The sequence below is a fragment of the Cydia splendana genome, chromosome 14 (assembly GCF_910591565.1).
Source record: "Cydia splendana chromosome 14, ilCydSple1.2, whole genome shotgun sequence".
Lineage (NCBI taxonomy): Eukaryota > Metazoa > Arthropoda > Insecta > Lepidoptera > Tortricidae > Cydia > Cydia splendana.
In genome coordinates this window covers 7993823-8017501 of record NC_085973.1, presented here as the reverse complement: position 1 = coordinate 8017501, position 23679 = coordinate 7993823, and the positions used below count along the sequence as shown (strand labels likewise).

Sequence of the window (23679 nt, the reverse complement as noted above, 5' to 3'; positions counted from 1 at the left end):
TACGTGTATAACTTATCCTCATAAAGGACTATCTGTAGAAATGCCAATGCCAATGACCTCGCGCTGTTGGTTGATAATGCGAGAGCACAGAATAATAGTTATTTGTTTTACAAGGGGGCAAAGTTGTTGTTTAACCGCTCGTGCTAATATTGATACCCGAGCAAGCGAAAGATTCCAAAATTGAACCACGAGCGTAGCGAGTGGTTCGAAAAATGGAATCTTGAGCGTTGCGAGGGTTTCAAAGCACGAGGGTTAAACAAATATTGCCCCCGAGCGAAACACAAAATTTTTCACCACACCAACCCGAAGCAAATATTAAATGTAAAATATCAAACAAAGTCAAACCAAATCAAATCCAAATGAATGTTACTAAGGATTTATCATCCAAAATCATCATTCAAAAGTCATTGCTACTAGCAAACATAAGAAAACAACTCAAAATTTGCATTTGATTACTTTGCCTCACATGTGAATAAAATGCAACTTTGCTATCAGTTTTTGAAGTGCAAAGTAAGCCTTTCCGAGCTGGTGTGGTGAAAATAATATTATAGTACTGCAGTACAGAAAGGAAACTTCCAACAAAACCGAAGTTTGACAGCGGTTCAGGGTCGAATCATGCTGTCCCTTTGCTATTTAGTATTTAGGGTAGTCAAAATTCAAACCATTATCTTATCTGTGGTCGTGCACGCCAAAGGGACCTCAAGTTGTGTCAACCCTAATAATTGCTCGGAGCAATGCTGAGCCGAACGGAGCCGAGTTTGCCCGAAGGGAGGAGTTTCGCACCCCTGGCGAAAGTGAGAAAAATATAAAACGACGCTATTTCAGTCAGTACCTCATCCCCTTCCTTAGCGACTGCAGGATCTGTGACACAGAAATCAAGAAAGATCTTGAGTGCTGCAATACTTCTGAAGCCAAGCTCAGACATAGAGAATAGAGTGCTCACTCCATACATCACTTTTGGAACCAAACAGACTATTATTTTCGTAGTCGACATCTAAACTGGGTCAAGCAAATCTTGTCAGTAGCAAACGGCGGCAAATTTGAAAAATCTCGGGTTAGCAACACTGTGTTCGAATAATTCGAAAATCGCGTCTCACCTGTGTTTTATCTGTGGAATGTGGATCGCGAATGACAGCCATCATCTTTGTTTACATTCTGAATCGATTCTATTTCAAGAGATATTTCTGCTGTGTCACCATTAAATAACAATATATATATATACCGGTTCCAGGGAGTCCGGCGCCTGGCTGCACGCCTTCCCGTCGGTGCATACCGGCACTTTCCTGGAGCCGCACACTCTGCGCGTTGCGACCTGCCTGTGACTCGGCGTCCGGGTCTGTGCTCCACATAGGTGCCCCTGCGGCACTGACGTCGACGCCTTCGGACACCACGGGCTCTCCTGCCAAAGCAGCGCCGGCCGCTTCTCTAGACACGCCGCGCTTAACGATATTCTCCGCCGGTCTCTTACCAGCGTCAACGTACCGGCTCTTCTCGAGCCTCCTGGTATTGTAAGAGACGATGGTAAGAGACCGGACGGAATGTCACTAATTCCGTGGAAAATGGGTCGGGTGCTGGTGTGGGACGCCACCTGTGTGGACACCCTAGCCCCGTCTCATCTCCACGGTACTACTGCAAAAGCCGGCGCGGCAGCAGAGGCGGCCGAAAAATTAAAAAAGTCTAAATATAGGGGTCTCGGCCCCGAATACGATTTCGTACCTTTTGGTGTCGAGACCCTTAGCCCGTGGGGTCCGAACGCGTCTACCTTTTTTAAGGATCTTTCAAAAAGGATAGCTGACGCCACTGGTGACCGTAGATCTGGCAGCTTCCTCGCACAAAGAATAAGTATTGCGATACAGCGAGGAAATGCTGCCAGTATCTACGGCACCATTCCGCAGGGGGATATTTTGTAATTATTTATTTTAAGTTTAGTTTTATTTATTTTTAGATTTAGTTTTTAAGTTTTGTAGGTTAGTTATTTAATTATGTTTTTTTTCCTAGTTATATACCAATATATTAAATAAGATTGTGCTTAATTAAAGCTAAGGTGCCTACAATGCCTACAGTGCCAACTGAGAAATCTAATAAAATATTAAAATCCAGTAGGACATCTACCTGCTGAAGCAATGATTTTATTCATTACATTCTTCTTTAACGGCATAGTCCACTTCTAATTTTATTTTGAGATCTTCAAATTAGTAAATCATTTTTATCAACATTACTCACTGCTTTTAAATTGTCCGTTCCATGGACCTAGAATACTACGGACGTAGTTTTGCTAAGACAAAAATTGTGATTCCATCATCCACCAATTTCCTAGTATTTACGCGTAACACACACACATTGACAGTTATCTCAATGCCCTCATCCACCAATTTGCCGTCAGACGGATCGAAACATCAGTGAAGTAAATTTGTCCAAGAAAAATGTAAAATATGCCGGCATGCGTAGTTAAATCCTGCAAGAATTGTACCGATCGAAAGAAAAAAAGTGACGGAATAACTTTTCATAGCTAATTTTATCAATTATCACGGTATAGTACATAAAATCTTCATATTTCATTGTTTATAAATGCGAAACAAGAGTGTGACCAGTAAGTTGAATAGGGTAATTTCCCGAAAGTAGGGTAATTGATGCCCTTCTTATTAAATCATTACGTATATAAGAGATCATTTAGGATATTTAGGTAAATAGCTAAATTATTGATTTTGCATTTCAAACTAGGTCGGTATGGTAATTTCCCGATAATAAGGAGATTAAAGACGTTTACATGAATAATGTTTGATAGTTAACGTTTATTTGTTATGTAAGGTAAACATACACATGGTGCTCGACACGGTCCCAGTCCAGTACATGTCATCTTGAAACTTAAGTCATTGTCAATAGAGGTGACAGCAAGGTGTCATCTATTGGGCATTAACATGTCGAGCACTAGTACATTTACCTTATATTTATTTTTTGTTTAGAACCAGATATGTTACAAGTTAAATATCATTAGGTATTGAAAATAATATTTGCACAAAGTAATTGTGCAACAATGCGCATTTTCAAGACCTATAAAATCAGTTAGATACACACTTTTTTTATTATGTAACGTAAAACTGCCCTATTTTAATATTTGAAAACAAGGACGGTATTGAAAATAATTGTTTCACCATTAGGGGAGAATTTGTGTTACATGGTATCATTCGTCTACACGCACACTTTCAAACCGTCCGCCATTGCAGTGTCACAGTTTGTCTTAAGTGACATTCCCTCTGTCAAATATATAACTCTATGGTCCGTTCATACCATTTAATAACAATTTCAAACATTTTCAATAGAGAATCCGCGAGTGACAATTTGAATTGACGTATGTAACAGGGTGCGCTCGGCGAAAAAAAAAGTTTGGGTTCGATGTACATTGTACATTGCTGCTTTTCTTAGCGCAATACTACTCTTTTTGTGTTGCCCTACTTTAGTTTGCTTTACATTGCTACTGTCAAGATTTGCTTGACGCACTAATAGCATCGAGTAGCGGAATTATCAGTACCGCTACTTGATACTAGATGTCTCGTGAGTCGCGACTCACGAAAATTGTATTTATCAACAATTTACAACTAATATTAAAGCAAAAGGAGTTTATAATAGAGTTCCGGTTAATCCGGTTATAATATTAGCTGAAAATTGTCGAGCATTAGACTTTTCGGTCGGTGCACCATCTATTGTCAAGTAGATGCTCATGCTAGATGTCGTTGTCGACTATGAAAATAATAGTCTATTTGGTACCAAAACTGATGCATGGAGTGAGCACTCTATGTAGGTATTTTTTTCTCTATGGCTCAGACAAGGCAAAGTAGAAAGCGAAGACAAGGATACTGAACATACCTAATAAATACAAAATTCTTACCGGTTTCATTGGGCAGGAAATTCCCCGTTTAGCCAGAACACTGTTCATTATTTTTCCGAAGTAGGGTTCGCGTTCAAGCAGGTCGCAAAGCTTTAGATGAATCTCAAAGAAACTGCGTTTGTACTCGTTGAGCTGAAGGCCCTCGAAAAACACCAGATGAAGCTGTGTTACAGTAAATCTGTTAGCAATCTTAATAAATAGGAATAATAAATAAATATTATAGGACGTTATTACACAAATTGACTAAGCCCCACAGTGAGCTTACTGTGGGGCTTAGTATAAGGAGTGAATTATGGGTACTTAGACAACGATATAATATATGTAATAGGTATATAAATATCTATAAAACACCTGACTCAATACCTATTCGTGCTCATCACACAAATAAATATCCTTACCAGGATTTTAACCCGGGACCATCGGCTTCACTAGTGTCACTATCAACTAATTGTAAGCCAGACAGATCGTCAAAAAATCTTGATAGAGATCAGGTTGCATCGGTATGAGCTTTGAGAAAAGGTTTCAGGGAGCAATAATATAAAGAATTTTGTTGACTGTCAATTAAACTATCAGCAAAGAGAACTGGCTTGCCGCGGCTTGTTCAGTAGTTGCAAAGTAAGAAAACCTAACACACCCTACACCAAAGCAGGAAGCAGGATGAGAAGCCAAGCCACGCCGTCGCCAAACAGAAAAGATTTTTCAGAATTATCCCAACTAAAGGTCATAAACTAAAATAGATAAGATAATCATACACTAAATAAAAAGTGACCAAGTCCACTGGTGGCCGAGGCGGGAATCGAACCCACGTCTTCAGCTTACGCGTCTAACGTCCTGATCACTAGACCACCCGGCCACGGCGGTACCCGTTCCAAATTCTCTGGTGTATGCCTTCTTTGAAAGGCTAGGTCCCTTTGACCAAGTCTAAGGGCAAGCAGTGAGTGCTTGCCCCTTCTTTACAAATCCTTTACTGAATTACGGTATAGCGAGAGAGATGGTGGTGCCATCTATCCAACTAGGGGGTTGTTCCCTAGTAGGAACTAATGGTCGTGCCACAGCACATCTCTTTGGTCATAGAGAATAGAGTGCTCACTCCATACATCAGTTTTGGAACCAAAAAGACTATTATTTTCGTAGTCGACATCTAGCATCGAGTAGCGGAATTATCAGTACCGCTACTTGATACCAGATGTCTCGTGAGTCGCGACTGACGAAAATTGTATTGATCAACAATTTACAACTAATATTAAAGCAGAAGGAGTTTATAATAGAGTTCCGGTTATTCCGGATATAATATTAGCTGAAAATTGTGGGGCATTCGACTTTTCAGTCGGTGCAATATCTATTTTCAAGTAGCAGTACTGATAATTCCGCTACTCGATGCTAGATGTCGACTATGAAAATAATAGTCTTTTTGGTACCAAAACTGATGCATGGAGTGAGCACTCTATGTAGGTATTTTTTTCTCTATGCTTTGGTACTTCACAACAAAAAGCGCTGGTGGCCTAGTGGTAAGAGCGTGCGACTTTCAATCCGGAGGTCGCGGGTTCAAACCCCGGCTCGTACCAATGAGTTTTTCGGAACTTATGTACGAAATATCATTTGATATTTTCCAGTCGCTTTTCGGTGAAGGAAAACATCGTGAGGAAACCGGACTAATCCCAATAAGGCCTAGTTTCCCCTCTGGGTTGGAAGGTCAGATGACAGTCGCTTTCGTAAAAACTAGTGCCTATGTCAAATCATGGGATTAGTTGTCATGCGGCCCCAGGCTCCCATGAACGGTGGCAAAATGCCGGGATAACGCGAGGAAGAGGAGGCTTTGGTACTTCACGCATGCCCCATGCTGCTTTACGCATACTGTGTGTAACTCAACATTACCGTGATATTATTTCCCCAGGTATGATAAATTCCTTGTTCGAGGTTGAAGTAGTACGGGCTCTTCCTCCCATACCGCTTTATGAATGCTTTGCCGTTGTACGCATACTTCTCGTTAACGTATGTCACTTCGGTCTGCTGCGGAAGGTAGTACACACCCTGTAGAATCACAGGATAGTTACTAAATATCTTACTTCTAAAAGTATCTAAAAGTATACGCCGATCCCTGCATGCGTATATATATTCTATATCCAGCTACATCATAGTAGCCTTGCAATTATTTTCCAAACAAAGAGCTGACGGAAACAGGAAATATCTAGTTCTTCGTAAGGCAAAAAATAACTAACTTTTATTCGTTTTTGGAGAATCAATTTCCAAACATTTTATGACGATACCTAATTATTTTATCTCGAGAACTAAGAACTACTTACGCTATTGATTTGAAATTTGGTAAAGTTATAATAAAGCAGACGCATTCTAAGTATTTTTTAATTTAGGGGAGGGGGGGCAAAACTACGTAAAAAATGTTATTTTTACTTATAATTTTTTTTGTTCCGTTGGCGTTTTTCATCATTTTGAATATTTCCGAATATTTCTGAGCGGATTGCCCTTCGGGCATCTGAAGCTACCTAACGAACCGAACCTACCTATATATTGACTTGACTGTCGACTATCGTGAAAACATTACACTTTGGGGAAAAAAGCAACTGAGAGCGAGCTGCGACCTGTTATCAAATTAACTACTCCTGTAAAAATAAACGACTGGTTAAAAAGCAGAATAGGGAAAAACGCGAATGGAACGAAAAATATTGGGGAACAAAAATTTTGTGTAGCTAATGTAAACACTAACTTACCAAGGTAGATTCTAAAGGACATAATAGAAACAAAAAGTAGAATTTGGTACAACTTGTCAACTTCATTCTGTCTCGTTAAGTATAATGAAATTGTTGTCTATGTGCATGCACACATCCTCATAGCGAATAGTTTAATGGCTATTTAATGATTGAAATTATTGAAATAAAACGAACAATAACTCTCGGCGCGATTCGGGAAATGAATTAGAAATTAACTAGATACGATATAGTAGTAAAAATCGAAGTAGTCACAGAACACATGTATCTTGGGCTCATAATCGACCATAGATTCAACTGGGGACCTCATATTAATTATGTGTGCGATAAATTAAGAGCAATTTTAAGTAAAATGTCAACCCTAAGGTACAAATTACCGTACAAAACCTTGCGTATGCTGTACTTAGCCCTGGCTGACTCTGTGATCGGTTACGCTCTAAGTACATATGGTAGAACCTTTAAAACATATATAGAAAAAATATATAACCTACAGATAAGACTACTGAAGACAATTGTACCTAAGCATATAAAAAAGAAACACGAAACCGACTACGCACAACTTTTCAAATACTGCAATATACTCCCAGTTCAAAATAGATGTAAACTAGCCATACTAACTGAAGAATATCACCATGTTACTAAACTAAAAGAATATATAAGATGTACAAAACTAAGAAGTTTACAGAGCCAAAACAAATATTGTTTACCCAAATATAAGAACATTTATGGCACTAGATTGTATACATATATATTGCCTAAAATATTAAATGATTTGCCAGAAGATACTAGAGTAAAATATGTAAACGGGAAAAATAGAAAAAAAGTAATTAAGACGCACTTGTTACAATCTAACGACTTTAGTTACATATATTAAGAATCTTAATTAGTATAAGATATACATAGAGATATGTATATTGTCATGTTATTTTCTCGAACTCCCCATCGGCATACAAACCTCCGCAAGGTTTTGCCCACGATGGGTCTTGTAATAATAATGTACTTTAATTAGCTTATTGTTCAATAAATAAAAAAAAAAAAAAAAAAAAAAGATGTGACGTCCCACGGGTAAAGGTACCTTATGGCGGTTGGCGCTTACGCTATTACTTAGGGCATACTTACTGGACTACTGGACATAAAATTCCTGGACTGGCCACTTAGAAAAAATAAGTCGGCTCATATATCAGAATCCAGAAACTTTCAGTATGGCCCACGTATTAACGCCGCTCCAATATTATTGCGGCGCTATGCGACGTAAACGACAGCCGCCATAAGGTACCTTTTACCATGGAACGTCACATAACTTTACTATTTCATATCTAGTGAATCTCTAATTCATTTCCCGAATCGCGGCGCCAGCCGCCATAAGGTACCTTTTGCCGTGGAACGTCACATATCTTTACTATTTCAATTCCCAAATCGAGCCGTCTATCGGCGCGATTCGAGAAATGAATTAGAGATTCACTAGATATGAAATTGTAAAGATGTGTTACTATTTCATATCTAGTGAATCTCTAATTCATTTCCCGAATCGCGCCGTATCACAACAACATCCATCCATAATTTGCATTAAATTGATAAATTATTTTATTTTCAACAGCAGAAAAATGCAAAAATATATATTATCGTACGTAATGTAGGTACATGGTGCTTAGAATCTACAAGAACACAACTAATAACTTTTTCACCTCAGCAGCTCGAACAAGGGTACTTTGCTTCTTAAAAACAGTGAGCAAAATGCGATTTTGCTCACTGAGCCATTTTGTCTCACTCAGTGAGCAAAATCGCATTTTGCTCACTGATTGTGTCTCACTCAGTGAGCAAAATGCGATTTTGCTCACTGAGTGAGACAAAATGACATTCAAGTGACCTTTATAGTCATTTCAACATGCGGGGTCTAATACAAGTTCGATATACTTGGGTTCTATTATCTCTGTCCCTCTAGGTATGTTCTCACTGCTTAGGGTGAAAAATGTTGTGTACTACACGAGATCAAAGTTATTTACATCTCGTGCGCTTTTGAATCCCTTACTACGCTCAAGATTCTAATCAGAATATAAATATATATATATAGATTATATATATGAATATATATAATCTATATATATAGATATATGAATATATATAGATTATAGAATCTTTCGCTTACACGGGACTCAAAATAAGCACTCGAAGAAATATCAAACTTTGATCTCTTGTTGTACAAATAACTATAGATCAACGGTTAGCCATTTGCTAACTTAAAATATTTGTTATAAAATATTATACGTTTATTACATATATCATTCAGTTACATTAAAGTTACATAATAAAATATGAATAAATTAATTAATTAAAGTTAATTACAAAAAAAACACACCTTAATAAAATATTAATTCTACACTTAACCTAACTAAATTAACCCCCCTGCGTCGTACCTGGCTCAAAGGTCCCCATAATGCCTGCAGCATTCCCCCGCTGCACTGCTATGGAGACCTGTTGGACCAAGTACGACCCAGAACGAGGATCACCACCTCTCTACCGCAAACGCCGGCCCAATTCCCTAAATAATTGGCGGGCTTCCCTACCCCACGGCCCCGTGGTCTCTACAACCACCGGCACAAAATCGTACGCCGATGCCAGTGCGGAGTATTTAGCGTGTTTCTGCTTAGCAGCAGTCTCCGCCGCTGCACCAGCACGACGCACGGTCTGCCCCAAATGAGATGCAGCGAAGGTGCTTACACAAGTGGCATCCCACAAGAGGCAGCTCCCTCTCCGCCACGGAACCAAAGTCAGGCCGTCCGGCCTCTTCCCATCCGTGCGGCTGAGGCCCGGCGGCTCCAAAACACAGGGCAAGATCGCAGAAACCATGGCCCGCCGCACAATCTCATTGATAGAGTGGTGCCTCGGAAAACGACCAGCGCACCGCCTACAACTCAGGCCATGATGTCCGTTCTCCGCCACCCATGCCCCGCAGCCACAGCGGTGGGGCTCACATACTTTTGCTCCCAATCTGAGTGCCACCGCTATTCTCAGGGAGTCAGCTTTGTACCTTGTAAAATGTATAGAATATAATAGTCTCATGAAACAAGCTTTCACCAAAACGCCGGCATCACAATCTAAAATGCCAGTAGGTACTTTTCATGAACACTACCAAACTACGAATAAATTGAATACAGTAAGAGTTTCTCCGAAACCAGTAGTAAACCGTTTCATACAAAACAATTTTCAAAGTAGATCCAGACAAAACTATCATAGTGCTATCGGAGAATATACATAGGTATATTACGAATCCTGTTATCGCATAATATACCTTTTGAAAGTCTATTACACATACTTAAATATTTTTTCGTCAATAACTACGGATCCCTGAACAAACCTATCTATGTTTACATTTTATCAACATAAACATTGAGTTTTAAGGTGCCGTAATAAACTGGAACCCTCATAGTTTCGCCATGTCCGTCTGTTTGTCTGTCTGTCCTTCCATTCACGACATAGCTCATATTTAGCACTAAAATGTTACAACTTGATATGAGTCTTATATACATACATATATATTTTGACGAATATAAATACATATTTACACCAAGAAAGTTTTAAGGAAAATCTAAAAACATGCTTTAGGGGGTAACCTTTAAAAAATTGACGGAAAATTAAATTGGAAAAATGACTACGTCCTATGCACGTATGATGTAATGTGGTTATGATTTTAGCTTCTACTAATGAGGTATTGTTGGATAGGTTTTTCGATAAGAAACACTTAACACTTTTTCAAAAATTGAATAATCTGGGAAATTAATGTGATCTCCCTACTTATTTTAAATCAATAAAACTAAAAAAACATTACATAAGTATAGGGATAGGCGTAATATATAGTTATTTGTTATACAAGGGTGCAAAGTTGTATTTTACCTGTAAGTGTGGAATTGAAACACGAGCAAGCGAAAGGATTCTATAGTTGAACCACGAACGAAGCGAGCGTAGCGAGTGTTTCAACACACGAGAAGTAAAATACATTGGCACGTATATAACCGGTCAACTAATTAATAGAAATTGGGTAGTTTAAAAAAATAGATATGGGTACTAAAATTAATACATTGGCAACAAAAACGGAGCCTTAAAATATATCAATATGAGTTGTATTTTAATGCCGCTACAGCTTCTGATTATTTTTAGGCAGGTACCAAGTATTTATTTGGCATACTGAATTATTATATTGGAGACCATTTTATGAAGCACATTTTAAAAGGAAAAGGGCTATCTATTAATTCAAAAATGAAGTTCTTTTAAAATATTTTGTTTCGTCACTACACGGTCAACCTAACACGCTCCTCCTCGCTTCGCTCGTCGTCGCACCTATCTTTTGACTCTGGCAAAAGTAACTATTGAAATCAGTAATTAAAAATTTAAAGATCTAATGGTATAATGGCCATTAGGTGTTTCATGATTAGGAATTTCGACTATAAGTATACTGACCATTGCGCATTGGTAAATTAATTTCAGGTGTTTTATGTTAATAGTGACCAATATTCATTAAATTTAACTGCTTTCGTATTAAAATACTATCTGAAACGATATGCTCAATAAGATTAGGTATTTAGATGTGAACATCTATATGACAACCACATTTTATGATCGCTTTTCAATATTAGTTGCCAACTTATTATTTTAGACGCCAACTTATCACTTCAAGTTTCCTATAAATTATTTGGGCAGCTTGATTTTGCTGCCAGTTTTTTAATAATATGATGCTTATATTTGAGGCGAATATAAATTTATTGGTGCTAAAATATTAATGCACAGCCAAATTATATTATTACTAGATGAAAACCCGGCTTCGCTCGGGTAAAATAAATAATAGTAATAGGTAATACTCATTTTGAATTAAGTAATTATTTACTTTTAGACTTCATACCTTCATCAAGGCGGTTACAAACCTATCTCATCTCAGAAAACTTTAAATCCGTAACATACAATCATAACTCGAAAAATTTACTATTCCGATAATTATATCTAAAAACAAATATGTAATTAAAAAAACCTAATCCGCTTTTCTGGTAGCAGATCGGTTCTGTGAAGGCCGCATTTATAACCTAGCCCACTTTCCAATCTCAAAAGAGGGAACCCTTTTGTACCTACCCTTCATGGCACTAAAGTATAAGTATGGAAATTATCACTACTATTTCATTCTTTAATATTAATGCCTATCCGTTAATATTAAATTCGTTTACAAAAAAAAAACTGAATAAGTGCGAGTCGGACTCACCCATCAAGAACGGAACACTTTTTAATATTTGTTGTTATAGCGGCAACAGAAATACATCATGTGTGAAAATTTCAACTGTCTAGCTATCACGGTTCATGAGATACAGCCTGGTGACAGAGGGACAGTGGAGTAAACTGAAATAAAGGTTCCGTCACACCGGCGCGATTTCAGAGCCGGGCCTGAGCGTTTTATATGAAAAAGCGGCGCGCCCCGCTCACGCGCCGCACGCGAAACGCGCCTGTGTGACGGAGCCTGAAATGTCAAACCGGGCAAGTGCTCGCGCACGAAGGGTTCCATACTTTTTAGTATTTGTTGTTATAGCGGTAACAGAAATACATCATCTGTGAAAATTTCAACTGCTTAGGCCTATCACGGTTCATGAGATACAGCCTGGTGACAGACAGACAGACAGACAGACAGACGGACAATGAAGTAAAACTGAAATAAATGTCATATACCTACTAAGAAAAACCGGCCAAGTGCGAGTCGGAATCGCTAATAGGTTCCCGTTTTTTAGTTACCCTTCAGGTACGGAACCCTAGTATGAGTGTAATAGATTTGTAACCGGTCAGCAATGTGAGTCCCTTGGAGAAGCAGAGGTCTAGTCTAAACCCCCACTTACCATCGGCATTAACAGCCTTGTATTCTTGTTTGCCACCAACATGTCATATTAAAACATATTAATAAAAATTTACTCGGTCAACAATGTGAGTCCCTTGGAGAAGCAGAGGTCTAATCTAAACTCCCACTTACCATCGGCATTAACAGCCTTGTATTCTTGTTTGCCACCAACATGTCATATTAAAACATATTAATAAAAATTTACTCGGTCAACAATGTGAGTCCCTTGGAGAATCAGAGGTCTAGTCTAAACTCCCACTTACCATCGGCATTAACAGCCTTGTATGAGTTGTATGCTTGTTTGCCACCAACATGCCATGTTAAAACATATTAATAAAAATTTACTCGGTCAGCAATGTGAGTCCCTTGGAGAAGCAGAGGTCTAGTCTAAACTCCCACTTACCATCGGCATTAACAGCCTTGTATGCTTGTTTGCCACCAACATGTCATATTAAAACATATTAATAAAAATTTACTCGGTCAGCAATGTGAGTCCCTTGGAGAAGCAGAGGTCTAGTCTAAACTCCCACTTACCATTGGCATTAACAGCCTTGTATGCTTGTTTGCCACCAACATGTCATATTAAAACATATTAATAAAAATTTACTCGGTCAGCAATGTGAGTCCCTTGGAGAAGCAGAGGTCTAGTCTAAACTCCCACTTACCATCGGCATTAACAGCCTTGTATGCTTGTTTGCCACCAACATGTCATATTAAAACATATTAATAAAAATTTACTCATTTCATCAGTCATATCCAGCCTAGCATTGCATTGGCCCCGCTTAAATATTTCTTTAATTTGTTTTTAGTATTTGTTGTTATAGCGGCAACAGAAATACATCATTTGTGAAAATTGAAACTGTCTAGTTAATCTAGTTATCACGGTTCATGAGATCTTGAGATACAGCCTGGTGACAGACAGACGGACAGCAGAGTCTTAATATTTAATAGGGTCCCGTTTTTACCCTATGGGTACGCAACCCTAAAAAGTGACCAAGGCCTCCAGTGCCCTAGGCTGGAATCAAAGCAGCGTCCTCTGCTATTGCAGCAGGTGCCTGTGCCATTCTGCCACCGGGCCACCCACGGCGGCATAGGTCGAATTTTTCCAAGGATACTTATGCACTACTTACTGAAGGTTTATGGAGCCTCGCCATCCCTAAGCCTAAATTAAATATTTTCTGAAAATAATTTGTTTTGATCTAATAACATATTGGAGTCCTCGTAATAGGGGTCCCGTTTTTACCCTTTGGCTACAGAACCCTAAAAATCAACCTTGTTTTGGTACTATGTACTATGCTTCACTATGACTCTGAAATTTTAGCAGGAATTAATATTTTTTTTGTTGTCACCTGTCAAATTAGAATAGAATAGAATAGAATAGCCTTTATTGACCAAAAAATTAAATTTCAGCACATATTACATTTAAATAAATTCACATTTCATTTATATCAATTAGTTTCAATATTTTTTCCTTAGTAACTTTATTAAATAATTTTTATGTCATTGCTTTTTAATAATTATTTCAGTCTGCCTTCTTGGCATAGGCCTCCCCCAGCTCTCTCCACAGCTCTCTATCCCTTGCCGTCCCTATCCAATTAGGTCTCGCATGCTTCTTTATGTCATCCGACCACCTCATTATTGGTCTCCCTTCTCTCCTTTTTCCATCTCTAGGATACCATTCCGCTTCCTCTCTATCCCACTTATCTTTACCTTCCCTTGCCATATGTCCAGCCCAACCTGTTGCAGTCAAAAGTGTGAACTGGCCAAAGAACTTTTAACCGACAAAAACAGGCAAAACTGCTTTGACTGAGCATGTTGGTCAAAAGTAGTTTTACCTGAAAATCATACCTATTTCTGGCAGCAGTTTCGTTTTTAGGGCGTAGCAAAAAAAAAATAACCCTAACCTACCTATCTCTGGGAACAGTTTCGTTTTTTGGGCGTAGCAAAAAAATAACCCTAACCTACCTATCTCTGCGAGTACTTTTGACTGATAGTAACAGTCACAACACAATTACTATTAACCAATGATTTTCAGGTATAACTACTTTTGACCAACATGCTCAGTCAAAAGCAGTTTTGCCTGTTTTTGTCGGTTAAAAGTTCTTTTGACCAGTTCACACTTTTGACTGCGACATATATACTATCTATATATCTTATTATATTTAATCTTATATTCAACTTACATTGACTCCGGAGATAACTTATTAGCTTTATGCAGTTGACTTTCCAATTCACCGATACACCTCAAATTTGATTCATAGTCTAAAGCATAGTTATTAAATATGTCCACAATACACTGTAGCTTTTTGCACTGTTTCACACTGGCAATGTACTTAATTAGAGTGTGTTACAGTCAGCTGGCACTTAACTCAAAGTTTCTTTGAACAACGTCATTTTCATCTCGCTCACTTATTAGTTTATCACAGCTGCTTCAAGGTTGCTTTCACTTGCATTTCCAGGTAGCTAGTAGTGCCTTGACATGTAAGAATATTTGGAATCATTCTGAAATATTAAAATACAACTGAGAGACCGATGTTTATACTAAACACAATACACCCATGGAACGCTTTGAAGTTCAAATCTCGTTACGTTACGATGGCGTTTGCACTTTGCACTATGTTCGGTGACTATTTTTTATTGTTAACACACACAATACACTATTTAACAGGTTTTTATCACGTCTGGAGTACCGGATAAAGTATTTTCGAATAACAGCCGTCGTTGACGTCTAGGCAGTGTTGCTATCGTCTTAAAAGCCGTAACAGACTATCGCACGTTCTGGCTTAAAAACAAATTTATGTAATAATTATACCGGTATACATATCCATATGAAACGAAACTTAATGCAAATAATAACCATTATACATACCGGAAAGTCATCAAATAAACAGTAATATTCGTCTTGCTTTTTATTAAAAAAAATACGACCAACCTAACTTGTAAGCATGTTTGCAGTTTCTAAACGCAACGCATAGCTGTCAAATGTCAACCAACAAATTGAGCCTTTAGTATTGTTTGTCGATTTTTTTTCACTTTTAAATGCAAAATACGCGACAATACGAATTTTGCGGATATATGTTGTCGATTCAAAAGTGTTATTTTTTTACGCTCTTTTGTTTGAGCATAATTTAATTTGTTTCTACCGTCAAAGCCGCTCGCGTTTATATATAAAGATATGCCCAATGAAAGTTCCTGTTTAATATTTTAGTTGCCCGGTTAATAATAAGCCAAATACATTTGCACCCTGTGTAACACAAAACTTTTCACCTCACTATAGCGAGGAAAGTGCAACATGCTTTCCGACCTAGTGAGAGGAAAAACAATCTAAATAAAAGCACCCTGAGCTTGCGAAGTTGACATTCAACAGACAATGACATGACAATCATTAGAAATAGAATTGAAAATCAATCTAGTAATTGAAGTAGTACTTAAGTAAAAATGGCGCCTATTAATAAAAACTTTTACATATTATACTAATTTATTTTCTTTAGTGATAAAAGTAATGTAAAAATTTGTGATGACATCATTCGTGGGCAGCTGAAAGATAGTGCCTTCCATTTTACCCTTCTGAATATCTAATATATTAGGCATATTAGGCAGCGTCAGGTTATGAAGTTTGTACACGCCCTGAAAAAACAACACAGAACATTTAACAAATAAAATAACTTTACAAAACAGGTAGGTACCTATCGGCGCGATTCGGGAAATTAATTAGAGATTTACTAGATATGAAATAGTAAAGATATGTGACGTTCCACGGCAAAAGGTACGGCTGAATATTGGAGCCGCCATAAGGTACCTTTTGCCGTAGAACGTCACATATCTTTACTATTTCATATCTAGTGAATCTCTAATTCATTTCCCGAATCGCGCCATACGTAGTTAAACCATCATGATAATATTTCAAGAGTTCTCTCTATTTCTCCAGGATCATAAGATTCTGTCGTGCGTGATGCCAGTTGAGTCAACTATGAAGTCCTGTAGTCCTTAGAGTTAGACCAAGAAAAGTCTGCAGCGTTTTTTATAGCCCACGCAGTGCAAGTGTTATTTATACGCCATAATTTCATAGAAGTTTGACGTTTAAAATAACACTTGCACTGCGTGGGCTATCAAAATCGCTGCAGACTTTTCTCGGTCTAACTCTAGTACAGTTATATCTGCTACACACTAGCCTGCATACAGGTGACATTACTCGTATGGCATTACTGCAGTCACTGTCAATTTACATTACACTAGAAGTTCGTCGTAAGATGTATGACTTTTTATATTTATACAAAATTATACACTTTAGAATTGATTCGGCAGCAATTTTATTACCTATCTGCGTTTAACACACCTAGATTTAGAAGTCGTACCACTAAACATATGTCTGTTATATTTAAACAATACTTTTTTCTATAATTCAATTACTTACAAGACTGTTCCGCTAAATATCCGGTGATCAATAATCATTGTGGTACAGATGTAGTAGGTAATTAATTGGTGTCCATCGTATTTTCTCGGAAACGTTCGTGTTTGTCATGTTCAGTCACTTACTTACTTTTTGTACCGCGACTAACTGAAATAGCAAGACACGTTCGTACGTTTCCGTGAAAATATATACGATGGAAAATAATTATGCACTACATCTGTAGTGAAAATAATATTTTTGACCCTCACATTGCTAGGTTTTAAGGGGCCCACTGATTACCAGTCCGCTGGACGATATCGGCCTGTCAGTTGTTCGGAGCTGTCAAATTTTTGTTCTAACTGACAGGCCAATATCGTCCGGCGGCCTGTTAGTGGTCGGCTTAAGAAAGCCTTGGCGTACATCCTTTTCTCTAGTTGAATGCTGACATATACATCGACCTTGCTGTTTAGGTTTGTTTAATTTGTGAATTTAACGCTTAAAATGTTTACCTCTAATAAATGTTAAGTTTGTTACTCCCTTATAATTATCACTTCACTACACCTTATAAAACAAAGTCCCCCGCCTAATGCTAATATCTTTAAACGAGCAATTCTTGTATATTTATATATATATTTCAGGGATCTCGGAAACGGCTCTAACGATTTCGATGAAATTTGCTATATGGGGGTTTTCGGGGGCGATGTGATGATGATTATATGTTTTCCGAGCAAATCTCGGTCTCTCAGATATTATACCTAAATATAGCATTCTTACCGGTGCCATAGGGCATGTAATTCCACGTATAGATAAAATTAAGTTCACGGCTTTTCCCAAGTAGGGATCACGTTCAATCATGTCACAGAGCTTCAGATGAATCTCGAAGAAATTGCGCTTGTACTGGTTAATCTGTACGCTCTCGAAAAACACTATATGGATCTGTGGAATAGTAAACTTGTTAGATTGATTTAGAGATTTTAGAGCATGATGTTTGTTGACTTTAAGGAAGCTTTGAGGAACGACGGAACTGAAGCGGTGCCGTTTGCAAGAATAACACATAACTTGGACTAAATAAACTTTAAATTACCGTGATATTATTTCCCCAGGTATGCTTGATTCCTGCTTCTATATTGTAGTAGTACGGACTCTTCCGCCCGTACCGCTTTATGAATGACGTGGCGTTATACGCATACTTTTCGTTAACGTATGTCACATCGCTCTGCTGCGGAAGATAGTAGACACCCTGCAAGGGCAAGAGAATAATTAATAAGTGCCTCAACTTTTAAAAGGATTGTAAGATGCTATATATGTCGATTTATATCCTAGAATAGAATATATTTTATTTGTATTAATTGTACATCGTCATATTTAAAAATTATTTACAATTAGGGGAACAAACATTATTATAATATTAAGTGAATTTTACATTTAGATACAAGCCATTGACGCTTCAATGCAAGTTAATTAGATTAAATATAATTATACCTACTTATATAAGCCCGTCATATAATGTTTAGAGTATGCAAAGTTGCAAACTAAGAGATGACGGCAACAGGAAATGTTTTTTCTTAAGGGACAACAATCATATCTACCTACCTCTATTCCAAGTTTAGGCACAAAAGTCTACTCATGAGAAATCTGGATTGGATTTCAGACTAGGTAGGTAGATAATGTGTTTTATTGAACTGGAATCCTGGAATATATGAATAATAGGCACTTGACCAGTCTTTTCTTTTTTCGAGAACACAGATTTAAATGACACTAGTACTAGTACTTACCAAGGTCCACTCAATACAATAGAAAAGAAACAAAATAAAGAATTTAGCCCTTGCCAACTTCATTCTGTCTCGACAAATATAAAAGTAATACCTATAATAATATTATTTGTCGTGCGTTGTGTACATTTTAAATTTTAATAGTATAGTATAATGTATATTTAATGATTAAAAGTTACTGAACTAAAATTAATCTAACCCTAATTTACATAAAATTGATATCATTTTCATTGTATTTTGGGATTATTGTGTTGATGTTAGTAGAACATTTCAGTGAGTATGCTAATTAATTATGATTAGCAATTTGCTAACTTAAACCCCCTATAAACTAGTTACAGTGGACATTAGTGACCAAATGCAAAAACAGCCAACTTTGACAAAATAGTTTCATATTGCTATCACATAGTGCATCACTTGGAAAATATTAAATGCTATGATTTTCGCCAGGAGAGATTTCAGAGAACATAATTTTTTGACGTCTGCCGGCGTGCGCTCTTGTGAAATGCTTTGTGACTTTGTCTCTCTTCCATATTTATTAGGTAGTGCGACAGTGACAGTTGCGTTTCGATCGCTACGGAGCGTAAGCGATTGGCATGTTGGCTACGCGGCCTGTTATAGTTCGTTTTTTTAGCATTAGAAAAAGACTACGCGATCTTGACGTGTCCTTTAATTAAAAACGCTTTTTAAAAATCAGTAATATTACTTATGAAAGCAAAAGAATGTAAATAATCGTATATGATTCATAATTGTTACATATTTGCCATGACTTATTTTTCAAAAGTGTTTTTCAATAAAAAGACACGTCAAGATTGTTTACCTTTTTTCTGATGCTAAAAAAATGAACTATAAGAATGGTATTTTGCCATTATCTCCTTAGATAATGGCAAAATACCGGGATCCTTATCCCTGAACAAACCCATCCATATCCACATTTTATCCGCATAATTTAACGAACTATTACATCTGAGACACAATCGATATTGCACTGTTGCACATGCATTCCGTTGTTCGCGGAGCACTCGCGGGGAAAATTGACTTTTACTTGCAGAACGCTTCGTGAAACCACTTTCTATTATGACGCGCACTAAGTAATCCTCCTAAGTCCCAGAATCGTTAGTTTCGTTTTGAACTTGGAACCTTGACTTATTTTATCAAAGTTAAAATACGTTTTGTAATAAAGCCTTTATAACCTCTGGGACTCAGGAGGGGAAATGATTTTTTTAATATCTTACATCAAAATAAAAAAAAATCTAGCAAGCAGTTTTATTTAAAATAGGACTGAACTATTCCATTCTTCTAATTCTTAGTGTTATATTAACTATGAAGTCTAAATTATTCCGGTGATCCCTAGGATTTGATCTTTTAAAGGATCTGGATTGTTTAAAGTTGATTTTTTCCTGTCTGTGTCAGTACTACAAAATGGATTAGTCACTCTATACGCTTCAATCTTTTAAACTGTGCAACGTATTTGAATGCGGTTTTCGTCAGTAGATAAAGTGATTCAATGGGATGGTTTAGATGTAAAATTTACTAAGGTGTTGTATTAATTGGCTGAAACATGACGATGATTAGTATCTAGGTAGTATCTACATTATGTACACCAGTCGGAAACTACTTTTTTTAATTTATATAAATGATCTACCAAAAATAACAGAACACACATGCATTATGTTCGCTGACGATGTATCCCTCCTGTTTAAATGCCCTACAAGCAAAGACGCTAATACTCTCATCACCGAAACATATAGAACAATAGTAGATTGGTTGCAACACCACAATCTGGAAATTAATAATAAGAAAACGAAAGCTATCGAATTCAGACCCCATCAAAAACAGCCCATAGATATAAGTTCGACATCCGGAGAACTAAATGTAGAAGAAGTATCAGACTTTACATTATTAGGCTTCACAATTGATACTCATTTGGATTGGAAACGACATGTTGCGCGAATTAAGAACAAATTATCTCCTTTGTGTTTGCCTTATATAATCTAAAAGTAAATACCGATGAGCAATGTGCTCTGTCAGCCTATTACGCGTATGCTCACTCACGCGTTCTACTTTGGGGACACAGCGTTGATGCACATGGCGCATTTATTATGCAAAAAAGTGTATACGCATCATAGTTAACATCAAAATACCCTCTAGCTGTAAACCACATTTCATTCGACTTCGTGTATTAACCCTTAATCAAACGGAACACTTTTTATGAGATTTTTGAAAACTAAGAATGGTTTCTAGGTAATTTGGGTGCGTAGATTACGAAAAAATATATTTAAAAAAAATTAATGGGGGGAAAGGGGGGTTTTCCGGTGGGAAACAATTTCCCGTTATCCGTTACGGAATAGCAAAATTTTTATGAAGTGGGAAATAGTTTCCCATTGTCCGATACGGTTACGAACTTTTTACCAGTTAGTAGCTGCCCCCGGCTTTGCTTGGAATTCAAGTATGATTTTTTAACGTTATCCTCAAAAATCAAAGAAATAAATAAAAGAAAGGGAAAACAAAAACAGGCACAGATTTTTTTGTGTAACAGACAAAGGGGTATATAATTTTATATATGGAAACAAATTAAAATTTAGGTGGAGAACAAACACTGGGAAATAATTTCCCACTTGATAAAACCTACCATTTTTTTGTAAATCGCAAGTTCAGGAACAAACAATGGAAAATAATTTCCCACTTACTAAAACCTTAAAATCTAGGCTAAATCATATCGTTGTCACAATTCTTTTCAAGCAAAACTCAGGGAAAATAAGTCTTGTTTATGATAGTATTCAGTGTATGCACTTACCAGATTTTTTTTTCGCACTTAACCTCAGAACACTAAAAAAAATGTTGTTATTGCAAAAAAAATCACGACAACTGACATTGACTTTGACGTATGGTCACAAATAGCGGCCATTAGAAAAGTGTGTTGCCATTTTTCAAATTCAAAATGTTACTAAGATTTTATCCCTGCATTGTTGGTATCGCTGAGTGCTGCCATTAAAAAGATAAAAAAAATTTCGTAAATTAGAATGAAGTGGGAAATTATTTCCCGATATTTGATTAAGGGTTAACCTTCCCTTCATTATATATACTAGAAACAGCCAAATTTGTACGTAAAAATATTAACCTCTATGAATCCAATACAAATCCTCGCCGAAATCATGATTTAGCCTTACTGGAACCCAAAATTGAGATGTTTAAAAAAAGTCCATACTACAGGTCTATCCACATATACACCGTGTTTTTTTTTATTTCCGTTAATTTCAAGGGTGCATTCCTGAGCTTAAATCAAGTAACTTTCTCAAAGACACCGATGTTCTAATTAAGTCCATTTCGGAGATAATCCATAATTTATTTTTTTCCTATAAGGCCTCTACAAGCGTGTACACTTGCCTTAGGGCCGGCTTACATATTGATTAGTGTTTAGAATGAGTTCATACATTTGCTACTAAACTTAAGTACAATCTCGGTCGATTGATGTACGAAATGACATTGATATGTCACAAATTTCAATTGTTTGGTTGAGTTAAATGTAATGCCCGTGTTACAACAACGCTATATGCTACATTTAATTACTTTTTAAACAAAAAAAAAACAAAAAAGAAAACAAAAAAAATTTTTTTTTTTGAAAATTAACTATGCCAGTTAGTTCTTATAAACGTACTTAACTATACCCCGAAGTTAACGGAATTCAATAAAAACACGGTGTATAATAGCATTCCCAGACAAATAAAATCAGAAGAAAATTATAATACATTTGTTAATAAATTGAAACAACTATACTTATAAATAAAGCCCAATTCAATAAAATTCAATCAAGAATTCAATAGCCGAATTTTTGGAGGAATAACAATCTTATGTCCATACTTTCATAGTCCTAGGTCTACTTTTCATAATCTTGCAAATTCATCTAAGACCTAATTAGAGTAATTGTTGGGTTTTGTAATGTAAATTCTATACATTGTTATGCTTTTTGTATAAACTACGAGCATTTATTGTAATAAGACTTTAGTATAAGATTTAAACTAATTGCTATACCCTGTCCGGGTTCATGTTCACTTATGTGGGTACCTTGTATACTTATAATGTTGTACATACATGATTGCAATGATTAAATGATTAAGCCAGGGTCCGGTCGTTCATAATTAACGCAGGATCATATTAAAGCATCAAATTACAGTTGGAATAATGAGACCTGACATTTATTTTTGTTTTTTTTTTACTAATATATAAGTATGAACATTCCATTTTTTATGCAAATTGACATGTTAATTTTTTAGTTAATTCCATATTATCCTTAGTTCATTAAGTGAATTGTATACACCGTGTTTTTTTGATTTCCGTTAATTTCAAGGGTGCATTCCTGAGCTTAAATCAAGTAACTTTCTCAAAGACACCGATGTTCTAATTAAGTCCATTTCGGAGGTAATCCATAATTTATTTTTTTCCTATAAGGCCTCTACAAGCGTGTACACTTGCCGTGGCCAGGCCGTTAGGGCCGGCTTACATATTGATTAGTGTTTAGAATGAGTTCATACATTTGCTACTAAACTTAAGTACAATCTCGGTCGATTGATGTACGAAATGACATTGATATGTCACAGATTTCAATTGTTTGGTTGAGTTAAATGTAATGCCCGTGTTACAACAACGCTATATGCTACATTTAATTACTTTTTAAACAAAAAAAAAACAAAAAAACATTTTTTTTTTGAAAATTAACTATGCCATTTAGTTCTTATAAACGTACTTAACTATACCCCGAAGTTAACGGAATTCAATAAAAACACGGTGTATATAAATGACAATGTATGACTATTACTGAATAAATGATATAATATATGATACGATATAATATGATAATACCGCAGGTTAAATAATTAAACAAAATAATTAGATCAGTTCTAAAATGGTGTCGCCACGGTGTTGGGCCGTTATGTCAGAGTTGCCGAAATGCAGCGTGGCCCACATTCCCGTGCATTGCGGAAACAATCGACGCGCGAGGTAAACAAAGATGTTCCGCCACGTTTGGCGTCGACACCCTGCGAATA

The 23679-nt window shown here is 36.7% G+C and overlaps 1 long non-coding RNA gene and 1 other non-coding gene across 2 annotated transcripts in view; both read right to left on the bottom strand.

Moving 5' to 3' along the window:
• Nucleotides 1–23679, bottom strand: part of LOC134796815 (uncharacterized) — a 210742-nt gene that overhangs the window by 106876 nt on the left and 80187 nt on the right. The gene's annotated exons all lie outside the window — the stretch shown is intronic.
• On the bottom strand, nt 4668–4739 carry Trnat-cgu (transfer RNA threonine (anticodon CGU)). The gene has a single exon. It is a non-coding gene; the product is annotated as a tRNA-Thr (tRNA).